At 40.7% G+C, this 15,321-nt stretch overlaps 1 protein-coding gene and 1 long non-coding RNA gene across 4 annotated transcripts in view; one reads left to right on the top strand and one right to left on the bottom strand.

Moving 5' to 3' along the window:
* FBLN5 (fibulin 5) overlaps positions 1-15,321 on the bottom strand; it is an 86,653-nt gene that overhangs the window by 42,900 nt on the left and 28,432 nt on the right. The gene's annotated exons all lie outside the window — the stretch shown is intronic.
* Positions 1,845-11,124, top strand: LOC145528962 (uncharacterized). Its single transcript, XR_014070819.1, has 4 exons — positions 1,845-1,943; positions 6,438-6,906; positions 8,318-8,434; positions 9,505-11,124. It is a non-coding gene; the product is annotated as an uncharacterized LOC145528962 (long non-coding RNA).

Genomic DNA, 15,321 nt, shown 5'->3' with positions numbered 1-15,321 from the left:
GGTTAAGAGTATGCTCAGTTGAGTTCATAATAAATGCTGTTTTGACTAATAGTAGCAGTAGTGAAGGAAATGCTAATAAAAACACATGATCCAATGTAGCTCCCCTGTGACCACCGAATTTCTCTGGGTCCCTCTGCCGCAGTCTTCCTGGAAGTAATTGTCTACAGTCACTGCTCTGCCTTCCCACCTCCCACTCTCTCTAACCTGATACAATCAGACTTCCATCTTTTTGATTTTACTATAGCCATTCTCTTCAAGGTCACAAATGATTTCCACAAGGTCAAGAATGCTTTTCACAAGATCAAATCCAAAGATTTGGTCTTTATCCTTCACTACTTCCCTTCAGCATTTGGCACAGTCATCCTTTCCTGTCTTCTTTCAAGACTTTCTTCATTAGACTTTCATGATCCCACCTTGCTCTGGTTTGGGTTCTCTCCTAAGGGTACACTGGTAGTCAGTCCGGGTGGGTCAGGACATATTATGGGTAGTCAGTATGGGTGGACTGTTACAGCATTAATCACAATAGGCAAGAGATGGAAGCAACCCTACTATCCATCAATGGATGAATGAATAAACAAAATGTGGTCTATACATAGAGTGGAATATTATTTGGCATTTAAAAGAAAGGAATTTCTGACATGCAACAGCATGAAAGAACCCAGTGAGACATTATACTAAGTGAAATAAGCCAGCCACAAAAAGACAAATATTAATGATTCCACTTATATGAAGTATCTAAAAGTAGCCAAATTCACAGAAAACATAAGCTAGAATGGTGGTTACCAGGAGTTGAGGGGAAGGGTAAAAAGGGAGTGACTCTTCAATGGGTACAGAGTTCTAGATTTGCAAGATGCCAAAGTTCTGGAGATCTATTTCACAACAATGTGAATGTCCTTAACAGTATTCAACTCTACTCTTAAAAATTGTCAAGATGGTAAATTTCATGTCATGTGTTTTTACCTCCAATAAAGTTAGTACCTGTAAATCAAAACATATTCATTGACTTCGACTCTAAATTTTATCAATTGTTCCTACTGGAAGACATAACTGACCTGTGATCTGAAATAAAATCCCAGAGAAGAGGGAGACAGTAGCATCCTGTGCTTCTGACGAGCTTACCTCTCTGCCTATCAGCCCATATCTCCTTCAGAGCTCCCTTCTCCACAAAGGAATCAAGACTTGAGTATCCTTGGATGGGAGCAGAGAATAAGGAGAACGAGGATGGAGAGGGAGAATGATGAAGGCATGGGGGTGGGGGGGGGAACAGGAACAAAGGGATCTGCACTAGGGCATGGGGCATCTCATACTTCTGTGCACTAGGTTCAAAGGGCAACAGAGGTCGGTGGGAATATGGGCTTTGGAGTCAGACCTGTTTCAAACCCTGTGGCTATGTGATTTTAAGCAAGTCTTTTTGTTGTTTTTTGCTGATTTGTTTTAGCCCCTAAAAGCCTTGGTTTTCTTCCTTTGTAAAAGGAGTTGGTGATGATACACAACTCCTGGTGTTTTGTGAGGATCCCATATAAGTATAAGCCTGTAAATTGTGCCCAACACAGAAATGGCCCTCAGCCAAGGCTGACTATTCCAGCTTCATGTCAAAAAGTAGGAGGAAGAAGGAGAAAAAACAAGAGACTGAAAGCCAGATCCTAGTCCAGAACCTTCCACTAGCTCAATGGTGGCCCCAGGCAAGTCTTTCCCAGCCTGTTTCCTCCTCTGAAAAACGAGGTCTGGGGTCTCCTTCATCTGGAAAGTTTGATACATCTGAATCCTCTCTGCTCCAGAGGAGTTCCCTACTCTCATCACTCACTTTACACCTCTTACCTATGCAGGGCTAAGGAGGCCCTCTAGAGGACACAAGAGGAAAAGACATAGACATGGCTGGAGGCTCACAATTTGACTCTGCATACAAAATAAGGACATGATCTTGTAGAACAGACTATTACAAGGTAGGGAGAAGACACAGGATAAGAGAGAGACCTAAACGGGGAAGGGCTTCTTACCTGATACTCTTGGGGAGCACAACTAAGTTAACTTCTACTTTCTGGTTGGCCCCATGTCAACTGTCAATTACAACATATAAACATTGTTATCAGGTATGACCATTGTTACAGTATATGAACATTATCATAATATGATGCAAGTGTTGTTACAATATATGAGTGCTGTTTTAATGTATAAACGTTGCCGTCTTTCCTGAGATACACTCGGAAAGAAGAATGGTCTCATATTTCCCTCTGGACCCCTTTTAAGACCTGTTGAATAGGCATCTTCAGAAGGCCCTTCTCAGGGGCTTAGGAAAAGACAGAGAAGCTTCGAATTAATTAGTTTCTCCTTTATATTCCAGCTTCACACTCCCTAGGTTTATGTCAGTGTTTCTGTTTTTTAAATGGGTGTATCATGTCTAATTACTTTCACGGATTCAGTGAAATAAGAGTTTCCTTTGGAAGAAATGCCAACTCATACATATTTTAGAGACTATTACCATTATAGAAGAAATATTTCTCTCCAGAAATAAGTGTAAAGCAATTATCCAATTCTATTACATTGAAGACTGGGTCTGATGGTCTCACACTATCAGTTTTGCAAGCAACCTCTCACCCACCCACTCGGTGTCTGTTTCGCAGGCCAAAGGAGGAAGGGTGTGAGCAGGAGAGGAGACGGCTTTGGCGGGCCATTATATTCCTAGTGCGCGTTTGCAAGGGTATTTTGGAATAAGATCTAGCTGGCAGGCTTGGACAACTTGGCTGAGTAGAAAGAGCTAATTCCTCTAATGCCTGGTCACTAGACATTCAATCATCTGTCATTCATTAGATCAGCAAACATTTACCAAACAACTTCCACAATCTTGGCATTATGCTAGGCACTGCAGATACAAAGTGAACAAATCATGTTTCAAGCAAATTTCGCACTATCACACAAATCATATTCCCTGATGACAGTGCAATTAAGTAGAAATCAATAACAAAAAAAAGAACTCCCATAAATACATAAAATGTAAAAACTCATCACTAAATAAATCATAGGCCACAAGAAGTAGTCACAATAAATCAGAAAATCCCTAGAACTTACTGGCAATGAAAATACTACATATCCAAATTCGTACAACATAAAGAAAAATATATAGTCTTAAATATTAGGAAAGAAGAAAGATTTAAAATTAATGAGCTAAGTATCCAGCAAAAGAAATTAGAAGGGGAACAAAGAAATTTTTAAAAAATTAGAAAGAAGATACTAAGGGTAAAAGCAGAAAAATAATGAAATAAAAAGCAAAAAGTAAAAAAAAAAAAAAATCCACAAAGCCAAAAACTGTTTCTTCAAAAATGACTAATAAAATAGATATGACTTTAGCATATTTTTAAAAGAGCACTAAAATACTGGGAATGAAAAACAGCAACAGAACTACAGAATAGCAACAGATTCAGCAGAGATTTAAAGGAAAATAGAAAGAATGCTATGCAAAAGTTCATGCAAATTAATTTGAAAACTTAAAATAGACAAATTCTTAGAAAAACATAACTTTGCAAAACTGACTTAAGAAAGAGTAAAAAGTCCAAAAGTTCCATAACTGTTAAAGAAATTATATCAGTAGCTAAAAATCTTCACACACACATATAAAATCAGACCTCAATGATCTATAGAAAAATTCCAATAAACTTTCCATGAATCATTCTAGCCTTCCAGAGAATAGAAAAGGAAGAATGTCATGCTATCAAGATATCAAACCCAGCAAGAGTAAGTTTTAAAAAGAAATACAAGTCATTTTAATATATAGACAGTGATGAAAAAATTCTAACCAAAATATGAGCCAAACAAATACAGCAGTTTATTTGAAACAAATTATGTTGTATCATGAAAAAGTTGGTTATACTAAGAATGAATGAAAGGCGGTTTAATAAGAAAATCTATCATTGCAATTCCTCACAAAAGCAGATTTCAAAAGCATATAATTATCTCATAGTTGTAGAAAAAGCATTTGATAAAATTCAATAACCATTAATTAATTAAAAGAAAAGAAAACATTCTTAATGAGGAAACAATAGACATAGTCCTTTCACTATCAGAAAGGCACAAGAATTCTGCTGTCAATACCTATGTCCAATATTATTCTAAAGGTACCAGTCAGTACTGTAAGACATAAAAAACAAAGAAAATGTATTAAAAATTAGAGAAGAAACAAAATTTTCATTATTCATAGATAGTGTGTTTGTTAAAATCACCCAAAAGATTCTACAAAGTATTGGAAAGAATACGAGAATTTCACACGCTATCTAGATATAAGTCAATATTTTAAAACAAACTCTGTTTCTATACACTAGCAACAAAGGAAACAATGAATTTTTTAAGATATCATAAATATCACAACAAAAATATGTATTATATATACACACATATAGATACACTTCAAAGAAATCAATCTAGACAAAGATGTGCAAAAAAGGAAGAGATTTAATGTATATAGACAAAAAAATACAGTAAAATGAAGATGTCAGTTCTCTTCAAATGCACCTAGAAACTCACTGAATTACAACCAAAATCTCAATAAGTGTTTTTTAAGGCACTTGACCTAAGACTATCCAAGACACTTCTGAAAAAGGAGCCTGCTTTATTAGATAGTAAGACTTATTATGAGCTATAATAATTAACACTGAGAGGTATTGGTGCAAAAACTGACAATGGAAGAGAGTGGCGAGAACACAGGAACAACACAAGTGTGGATATTTGATAGGTAAGTGAGGGGCCAGCACAGAGCAACGGGGAGGGGAGGGGCTACTCAAGAACAGGCGCTGGGGTGGTTAGTGATTGTCCATGTGGAGAAAAGTGAAACTGGATCTATACTTTTCACCGTATACACTAATAAATTCCAAATGGATTTAAGATTTATATGTGAAAAGCAAAGCTTTACAACTTTCAAAAGACAATATAAGAAAACATATTTATGATCCTAGGGTTGGGAAGGATTTTTCAGGCAAGCCTCCACAAAAACATTTGACTACATTAAAATTGGGAATGTCTGTTGTTCAAAAAACTCCATAAAGATACTGAAAAGATAAGCCGTAAATTGGGAGAAGTCAATCGGAACTCATACAATTAAAAAAGGATAAGTATATAGATATATAAAGAGATTCATACAAATCGCAAGTACAAAAAGGAAAACAAATCCAGTAGGAAGACAGGCAAAATATACCATCAGACAATTACACAAAAGAAGAAATACAAATGGCCAATAAATATATTAAAATATGATTAACCTCATTAGCAACCTGGGAAATGCAATTTAGAACACAAAAAATACCATTTTACAACTACTAGAGTGGTAAAAAATTAGGAAGTATATCATACCAAGTGTTGATGAGATTGAAGATAAATAGAAAATCTTAATCACTGCTAATTAGTATGTAAACTGGTATAATTATCTTAGAAAACAATAAAGCACTGCTTTGTAAAATTGAAATTTCCATACCTTCTTGGATATGTGTCTTAAGACACATATTCAAGGTCACACAGCTTGTGAGGCGCAGATCTGGCGTCAGGCCCAGAAATCCTGGCCCTGGCTCTAAGGTCTTCCTATAGATGCTTCTCCATTAAATACTTTGAGGGAATATTCTAGTCTACTTCTGACATCTCAGTACTATGCCGTGAGCGTAACTCCGGTCCTTTTCCAGAAAAGCAGTCTTCAATTGCTTTGGATTTTCTCTCCCAGTCATGGGGCAGTGGTGTATCCCTGAACCATCATTCCAGTTCAAAAGCTCTTAGAAGCTATCCTCACTCTGTAAGTGATCAATGGGGCTTTTCTTTAAGGGTAGAAGTTAATTACTCTAATGAAACAAGTCTTAGGAAATACACGGCTACACATAGCTACACTTCTTACTTATTCTAACATCACATACTTTGTATACATTCTTTAAAACATGAAGAAAAACATGAGATAGGCATTATCCTTATTTTATAGATAAGAAAACCAAGGCCATTCCCAAGATTTACTATGATAAGGACCAGGAGATAAAGAAGGATCAAAAACTCTGTCCATGTGAGTAAAGGCAATTAACGTACACAAACAATTAACCTATCAGTGCTAGTGAGTGCTAAGTCGCTTCAGCCATGTCCGACTCTTTGTGACCCTATGGACTGTAGCTCACCAGGATCCTGTGTCCATGGGATTCTCCAGGCAAGAATACTGGAGTGGGTTGCCATGCCCTTCTCCAGGGGATCTTCCCGAACCAGGGATCAAACCCATGTCTCTTGGGTCTCCTGCATTGGCAGGTGGATTCTTTACCACTAATGCCACCTGGGAAGCCCAGAATTAATGTATCATCACCATAAAAATAAAAATGGAATCAGAGACACATAAGCTCCTTAATGTGCTATGATGATGATGATGGTTATACTCAGTACTAATCTGCCATACTTTGTGTTTTATTTTTCGTTTTTCTTAAGCGCAGGATAAGAAAGAGCAACACAAATGATTTGAGCAAGGCAACAGGCATTTCTCCTTGACTCAGAAAATTATAACAGCGTGGTATTTCTATAAAGAGGATTCATGTTATTATCTCCCTGGCAATTTTTAATGACTAAGAGCGTTAGTTGTCTTCAAGGAGCAGTGTGGATACCTGGCTACATGATGGACAGATGGGTAGCATCTGGACAGTTCCAGGCCCCTTATTTCTTTCTTTACTGGCGACCATCCCTCCATGTCACAGAAGATGCATGTACAATGGACACTGAATCAGCTGGGGAGCACATTCTCCTTTATCTATCACTGTTGACTCAGAACAAACGATGGTCCTTCTGTTCCCTCTGTTTCCGTGTGGAAGAGAAAGTCTGCCCTGAAAATCAAGAAGTCTTTGTATTGGAGACAGGAGATCCCAGGTACAGCTCTTGCCCACTCAGCATCCAAACTCCTTTCACAAGGTAACAGTATTCTAAATTTCCTTTGAGAAACCATCTTTCCTCACCTTTAGTGTTTCAGACAGCTTTACAACCCACTACTGGCTCCAGCATTGGGTTGGTGATGTAGGCTCAGTAAATCAACAGCCCAAATTGTTGCTGGTCACAGTGATGGGCTCAGGACTGGGCATGTGACCCAAACTAGCTAACAAAATCCTACTACATCCTTTTACCAGTGTTCTAAAGATGGAAGCACTCTCTCGTGTTGCTAACCCGGTAAGAGAAAAGCCTGCAGCTGCTAGGGGATACCTCTTGAGAGAGCCTACCCCGAGAATGAAGAAGGCTTTGTATTGGAGACGGGAGACCAGGAGAGAAAAAAACTAAGTCCGTATGATAGCACATGAGCCCTTGGATCTAGCCATCTCTGGGGCTAATTCTGCTCCTGGACTTCTCAGTTATGAAAAACGATAGCCTTGATTATACAGACCTTTGTTGGCAAAGTGATATCTCTGCTTTCTAATATGCTGTCTAGGTTTGCCATAGCTTTCCTTCCAATGAGCAAGCATCTTTTAATTTCATGGCTGCAGTCACTGTTCACAGTGATTTTGGAGCCCAAGAAAATAATATCTGTGACTGCTTCTATTTTTGCCCCTTCTATTGATGGGACCAGATGCCATGATCTTGGTTTTTTAATACTGAGTTTCAAGCCAACTTTTTCACTCTCCTCTTTCACACTCATCAAGAGCCTCTTTAGTTTCTCTTCACGTTCTGCCATTGGGGTGGTACCATCTGTATGTCTGAGACTGTTGATATTTCTCCCAGAAATCTTGATTCCAGCTTGTGATTCATCCAACCTGGCATTTTGTATTATGTATTCTGCATATAAGTTAAATAAGCACGGTGACAATATATACAGCCTTGTCATACTCCTTTCCCAATTTTGAACCAGTCCATTGTTCCATTTCCAGTTTTAACTGTTGCTTCTTGACCTGCATACAGGTTTCTCAGCAGACAGGTAAGGCAGTCTGGTATTCCCATCATTTTAAGAATTTTCCACAATATGTTGTGATCCACACAGTCAAAGGCTTTAGCATAGTCAATGCAGCAGAAGTAGATGTTTTTTCTGGAACTCCCTTGTTTTCGCCATGATCCAATAAATGTTGGCAGTTTGATCTCTGGTTCCTCTGCCTCTTCAAAATTCATTTTGTGTAACATGGAAGTTCTCCATTCATGTACCACTGAAGCCTAGCTCAAAGGATTCTGAGCATAACCTTGTTATTAATAGCATGTGAAACAAGCACAATTGTACAATAGTTTGAACTTTCTTTGGCATTGCCCTTCTTTGGGATTGGAATGAAAACTGACCTTTTCCAGTCCTGTGGCCACTGCTGAGTTTTCCAAATTTACTGACATATTGAGTGCATCTCTTTAACAGCACCATCTTTAAGGATTTTAAATAGCTCATCTGGAACTTCATCACCTCCACTAGTTTCTTCACAGTAATGCTTCCTAAGATCCATTTGACTTCACACTCAAGGATGTCTGGCTCTAGGTGAGTGACCACACCATAGTGGTTATCCGGGTCATTAAGACCTTTTTGTATATTAATACATTGAATGTAATCAAATTGCCCTACAACTTTAATGAATCATAGAGTCCTAATGTTGGCTTTCACTTTGTCCAAAGTCAGAGCACCAAAAGTAATAAGTGAATGTATTTCATTTTAAAAGGTAAATACTGAAAAACCTGCTCAGTAATCCTAGACATCTCTGCAGAACACATCAGTCTAAAGCAGTCCTCACCAACCTTTTCCATTTGGGGGCATATATAGAAAATTCTAAAAAGTATATAAGGCACAATGGAGAGAACCAAGGCAATTGGTCCAAGGACTCAAGCATCCCAAGGCCCTGGCAACCATCCCAGGAGCTGAAGGGATCAATATCCAGGTATACCTACCCTCCTGGAACCAGGTAGAAAGCTTTACTAGAAGAAAGTAGAGGTAGGAGGGGAGGGAACGTGTTTCAGAGCAAGTCCTCCAAGGAGTCTTCTCTTAACAAGACGAGTGACCTCCCTTATCTAATAGTACATTCCTCATCCTCTGTACACCATTCTGAAATAGTGATTTTAAATTATCAGCATTGTTTTTCAGAATCAGCCTGCCAAAACCCAGCTGTTTCTGCACAGTCAGGCTTTCTGGGCTGTGTGGCTCTGGGTCCGTGGGAAGGACCCTCACTCTCCCGAAACTGCCTCTGCTCTCAACAGCAGACCCAGATGCTCAGCCAAGAAACAGGGGACAGAAGGTCACAGGACTGGGGGCGGAGGGAGGAGCATCCACAGAGCCCGGCCAAATGAATGCCATTATTCAAGCCATGATTGAAGCGCTTCTTCAAGACCGGCCAGAGGAGTCATTCTTTTTGAACTCTCGGGATTTAAGAATGCTGAGAACCCAGATGGCAGACTTCTCTGTTGACCCCTTGTGGTCAAACAAGGATAGAAGGGTGGAAGGAGCTTCTTTTTTTGATAAACCCAGGAGCTCAACTTTGTCCATGAGTGCAAAGACTCTGAGGAAAGGCATGTTGCTGTGGCTGTTTTATTAATAGCTGCATCTTCCTGTTTATCCAGCACTTATTACCCAACTTCCTTGGACAGCCGGCCCATCAACAAGCCAACAAATATTACCGAACCTGGTCCACATGCAAGGCAGGAGGCGATGGGCTATGAGAGAGACACAAAGATGCCTAAGACATGAGGCTTCAGTAAATCAGCAGCACAAACACATTTCTAATGAAGTCTAAGGAAGATGATGATAAATGGCTCAACAGAGGTACTGGCTAAGTGTCTGAGGAACTCAAGGGGTGGGGGGAGGGAATCCAACGGGCTTGGGACAGAGCAGTAAAGATCTAAGAAGGCTTCTTGGGGGAAATCACCTAACAGCTGGGTCATTAAGGATAAAACCAAAAACTGGCTTTCTGAGTGGCCTTTAATGTCACAAGGGTCCCCCCCACCAACCCCTGGAGGAAAAGGACTGTGTCCTGTGTTTAGGGCTGAATTGTGCTCCCCCCAGAATTCACATGTTGAAGTCAAATTGTGTCTCTTAAAATTTGTTTGCTGAAGTTCTAAGCCCCGGGACCTCAGAATGTGACTGTGTTTGAAGATAGGGTTTTTAAAGAAGGTATTAATTAAAATGAGGTCATTAGGGTGGATCTTAGTCCAATGTGACTGGAGTCCTCACAGGACGGGGGAATTTAGACACAGAGATGCACATGGAAGGAAGATGATGTGAAGATAACTTTTTGCAAGCCAAGGAGAGAAGTCTAGAACAGACCCCTCCCTTCAGGCGCTCAGAGGAATCCGGCTCTGCTGGAACCTTGACCTTGGACTTCCAGCCTTCAAAACTGTGAGAAAATAAATGTCCTAGCCCCCTAGTCTGTGGTACTTGTTACGGCAGCCCGAGTGCCCTCAGACTTCCTGTGTGCTTCTCCCTGGCCCCGAACACCTCCCGCCCTAGAGACTGTCCCCAGACCCTCAGAGGGACGTGACAGCTCACCCTCCCCTCTCCTCCACACGGTCTCAGGGTTCTTAGTGTGCGTGTGGCTCACTGGACTCAACTCGAACCCCACATACTCTTCCTCAAGGTCAGTAGGCTGCCCTGGAATGTGATCCTGGCAAGCCTGCCCTCCTCATGAGAGCTAAAAGCCAAGTCACACTATCTCCTGCTGTCTCATAATCGCTTTCTATTTTATTAACTCTTTTGTGACTCGTTTGCTTCTGAAGTACCAGGGTCTCCTGCCACCTTTTTTATTTTCATCTTCAGAGGGAGATCATGCTAACAGTCAAATTTATTTCATTTACAACACTCTTTTCCAAATTGGATTTTTTAAACTGCTTATTTGGTTTTTGTTGTTGTTGTTGTTCATGCTCTTCTGCTTGTGGGATGTTAGTTCCCTGACCAGAGATCGAACCCCCTGCATTGGCAGTGCAGAGCCTTGACTACTGGACCTTCAGGCAAGTCCCCCATTTATAACTCTTTATGGAGCTCGAACATGGAAAGAACATTGCTGTATGACTCACAAAGAAGATTCAGTTCGGGCTGTCCACACAGCTGGGTTGGAGCAGAATTTCCACGAAACCAGACTCTAGTGAAAGCAACTGTGGCCAATGCAATGAATCTGCTTTAGAAAGACAGTTGTGTTTATGCCCTGACTCACCTTATCCTGACAAACACTAGCCTGCCCAAACTGCTTAGAATATAAAAGTTAACACCGGTGCCAGAACCAGAGCTCCCCAGCCTGTCCATCTGAGATTGTATGATGTTCATCTCTTATCTCCACAATGAGTGAGGGCCTAAACTAACCCTACAGATCACGGTCCTCTGTGAGGCCCACAGATAAGAAGGGTCACTCAGCTTCAAATCTGGTCTCTTTCCACAGCACCACACGGTTTTCTGGAATCAGGAATTCAGTGAGTTTGGGCTCTATCCCAGCTCTGCAAATGACAGGTAAGGTGACTTTGGGCAAATTACGTCTCACCCCTGGTCTCCAGGTTCCCATCTAAACTATGCCTGTCCCTTCTCTGGGTTGACTTCTTGACTCTCTTGGGCAGAGGTAGTTGCCCGTGTAATATGTATTCCAGAGCAGCCATGTGGTTTGCAAACCCATCTCTTCTTGTGTGGGCACGTGTGTGAGCACATGTACACACACCCACTCTCTCTCCATTTCCCATGGATCCTTGAAGGAGTCCTGCCCACAACTGGAGGATGGAGCATGGGCCATCTTGGCCGCAGCCCCCACTCCCAGCACTCCATAAACACCTCAGACCTCATCTTCAACTCCCCTTTGACCAGGAAAATCAAATTTTACCTTTAAAACCCAATTTCAGTCTGGCAAAATCTCAACTTTTTTCTCTTGAAACCACAGGGTAGGAGAGGCCTCAGACACTTTAGGTTCTGAAAGTACCACTCTGGGAATTAGAAGTGTCCCATGCACAAAAGTGAGTCATGCAGCACAAAGTGATTTTGCTCAGTTGTGTCTGACTCTTTGCCATCCCATGGACTGTAGCCTACCAGGCTCCTCTGTCCATGGAATTTTCCAGGCAAGAGTACTGGAGTGAGTTGCCATATCCTTCTCCAGAGGATCTTCCCAACCCAGGGATCAAACCCAGGTCTCCCACATTGCAGGCAGATGCTTTACCGTCTGAGCCACCAGGGAATTCCCATGCAAGCTAGTCCTAAAATTCTAATTCACTCACCCAGAAAGTTCCCAAGAGGTTTAGAGCTGTGATATCTGGGCTGGGTCATAGTTTGTTTGAACAAAATGCTGACAAGCCCAAGATGAAGGTTTCTTCCCGTAATGTCAATCTGCTCATCACAGAGGAAAACCCTGAGCCATGGTCACAGCCTGCATGCCCCTAATCCATCACAACCACAGCTGGCTTGCCGGTAGTTTGTCCCATGTGGGAAGAGTGAGGATGTGTGCGCTCTTCCTCACCTGTTGTCAGGTGAGGTGAGGTGAGTATCAAAGTTTAAGTACAGCACAGAGACATGGTGGACTCAGGGAACCACACTTGGCTGGATATCCCGGTTGGACTTTGGACAGCCCTCCTTCAACCCAGATAGCCTCATTCATTCATCTGGAATTTCATGAAAATTGTCCATGAAAACTGTACACCGATTTAATAATAACCCTTAGAACAACAAACTAGTGAATTCAACAAACAAAGAAGCAGACTTACAGATGTGGAGAATGAAATAGTGGTTACCAGTCGGGAGAGGAAGTGGGGAGGGGCAAGATAGAGATAGGGGACCAAGAGGTACAATCTACTGTGTACAAAATCAGCTATAAGGATATAATGCACAGCACAGGGAATATAGCCAATATTTTGTAATAGCTATAAATGGAATATAACCTTTCAAATGGTGAATCACTATGTGGTACACATAAAACATATATTTTTGTACATCATCTATAATTCAATAATAGTAATAATAACCCTCAGAAAAAGCTTAAGAGTGAAAAACTGAAAGAAAAAGGTAACAGGGAGAAGAGATCAGACCAAATAATTCCATGTTTCTGTCACTGTTCAACCTTCCTTCTTAGGTGTGGGATGACAATAAAATAAAAGAGTTCATCTGAGTCTTCAGTCAACACCCACTTGACAAATACTTGTCAGGCATCAATGATGGACCAGGCATAAACAAGGATATGGCAGAAACAAGAGATCGAACAGACAATAAACGAACAAGTACTGCCAAGATATGGAAACAACTCACATGTCCATCAGCGGATGAATGGATAAGGAAATCAGCCATAAAAAGGGAAATCTTGCTGCTTGCTACAACATGGAAGGACCATGAAGGCATTATGCTAAATGAAATAAGTCAGAGAAAGACAAATTCCTTAGAATTACACATGGAATCTCACTTACACATGGAATCAAGGGGAAAAAGCTCCTGTATAGAAGAATAGACTGGTGGTTGCCCGAGACAGCATCGGGAAAGCGGACAAAATGGGTGAAGGGAGTCAAATGGTACAAATACCCAGTTATAAAACAAATAAGTCATAGGGATGAAATATAACTCTTGGTGACTAGAGTTAATAATACTGTATTGCATGTTTGAAAGTTGTTGAGTGTATATCTTAAAAGTCCACATCATAAGAAAAAAAATTTTTTTTAACTGTGCGTGGTGATGGATGTTAACTAAACTCACGTGGGGATGCAATATATTTTGATACTGTGCTTGAAGTCCTCCAGATGATTTTAAACCTGCTCTATTTCAGAACAAACAGCATGGACCTAACAGAAGCAGAAGATATTAAGAAGAGGGGGCAAGAATACATAAAAGAACCATACAAAAAAGATCTTAATGACCCAGCTAACCACAATGCTATGATCACTTACCTAGAACCAGACATCCTGGAGTGTGAAGTCAAGTGGGCCTTAGGAAGCATCACTACAAACAAAGCTAGTGGAGATGATGGAATTCCAGCTGAGCTATTTCAAATCCTAAAAGATGATGTTGTTAAAGTCCTTCACTTAATATGTCAGCAAATTTGGAAAACTCAGAAGTGGCCACAGGACTGGAAAAGGTCAGTTTTCATTCCAGTCGCAAAGAAGGGCAATGCCAAAGTATATTCAAACTACTGCACAATTGCACTCATTTCACATGCTAGCAAAGTAATCCTCAAAATTCTCCAAGCAAGGCTTCAACAGTATGTGAACCAAGAACTTACAGATTTACAAGCTGCATTTAGAAAGTGTAGAGAAACCAGAGATCAAATTGCCAACATCCACTGGATCAAGGAAAAAGCAAGAGAATTCCAGAAAAACATCTACTTCTGCTTCATTGACTTGCTAAAGCCTTTGATTGTGTGGATCACAACAAAGTGTGGGAAATTCTTAAAAAGATGGGAATACCAGACTACCTTACCTGCCTTCTGAGTAATCTGTATGCAGTTCAAGAAGCAACAGTTAGAACTGGATGCAGAACAACTGGTTTCTAATTGGGAAAGGAGTATGACAAGGCTGCATGTTGTCACCCTGCTTATTTAACTGATATGCAGAGCACAACATGCGAAATGCCAGGCTGGATGAACCACAAGCTGGAATCAAGATTGCCAAGAGAAATATCAATAACCTCAGATATGCAGAAGACACCACCCTTATGGCAGAAAGTGAAGAAGAATTAAAGAGCCTCTTGATGAAGGTGAAAGAGGAGAGTGAAAAAGCTGGCTTAAAACTCAACATTCAAAAAATGAAGATCATGGCATCCAGTCTTATAACTTCATGGCAAGTAGATGGAAAAACAGTGGAAACAGTGAGAGACTTTGTCTTCTTGGGCTCCAAAATCATGGGGACAGTGATTGCAGCCATGAAATTAAAAGACACTTGCTCTTTGGAAGAAAAGCTATGACAAACCTAGACAGCGTATCAAAAAGCAGAGAAATTACTTTGCCCACAAAGGTCTGTATAGTCAAAGCTCTGGTTTTTCCAGTGGTCATGTATGGATGTGAGAGCTGGACAATAAAACAGGCTGAGCACTGAAGAATTGATGCTTTTGAACTGCAGTGCTGGAGAAGACTCTTGAGAGTTCCTTGGACTGCAAGGAGATCCTAAAGGAATAAAGGAAATCAACCCTGAATATTCATAAGAAGGACTGATGCTGAAGCTGAAGCTCCAATACTTTGGCTACCTGATGTGAAGAGCTGACTCACTGGAAAAGACCCTGATGCTGGGAAAGATTGAAGGCAGGAGAACAGGAAGACAGAGGACGAGATGGTTGGATGGCATCATCAACTCAACGGACATGAGTTTGAGCAAAATCCAGGAAATGGTGAAGGACAGGGAAGCCTGGCGTGCTGCAGTCCATGAGATCACAAAGAGGTGGACAAGCGTGAGCGAATGAACTACAACACAACAGCAAGTTCAGAGCAGATAATGATA

The sequence above is a fragment of the Giraffa tippelskirchi genome, chromosome 12, assembly GCF_054371585.1.
Source record: "Giraffa tippelskirchi isolate mGirTip1 chromosome 12, T2T-mGirTip1v1.2.pri, whole genome shotgun sequence".
NCBI classification, from domain to species: domain Eukaryota; kingdom Metazoa; phylum Chordata; class Mammalia; order Artiodactyla; family Giraffidae; genus Giraffa; species Giraffa tippelskirchi.
The sequence above is the reverse complement of the archived record's forward strand: the minus strand, read 5'-3'. Positions and strand labels throughout refer to the sequence as shown.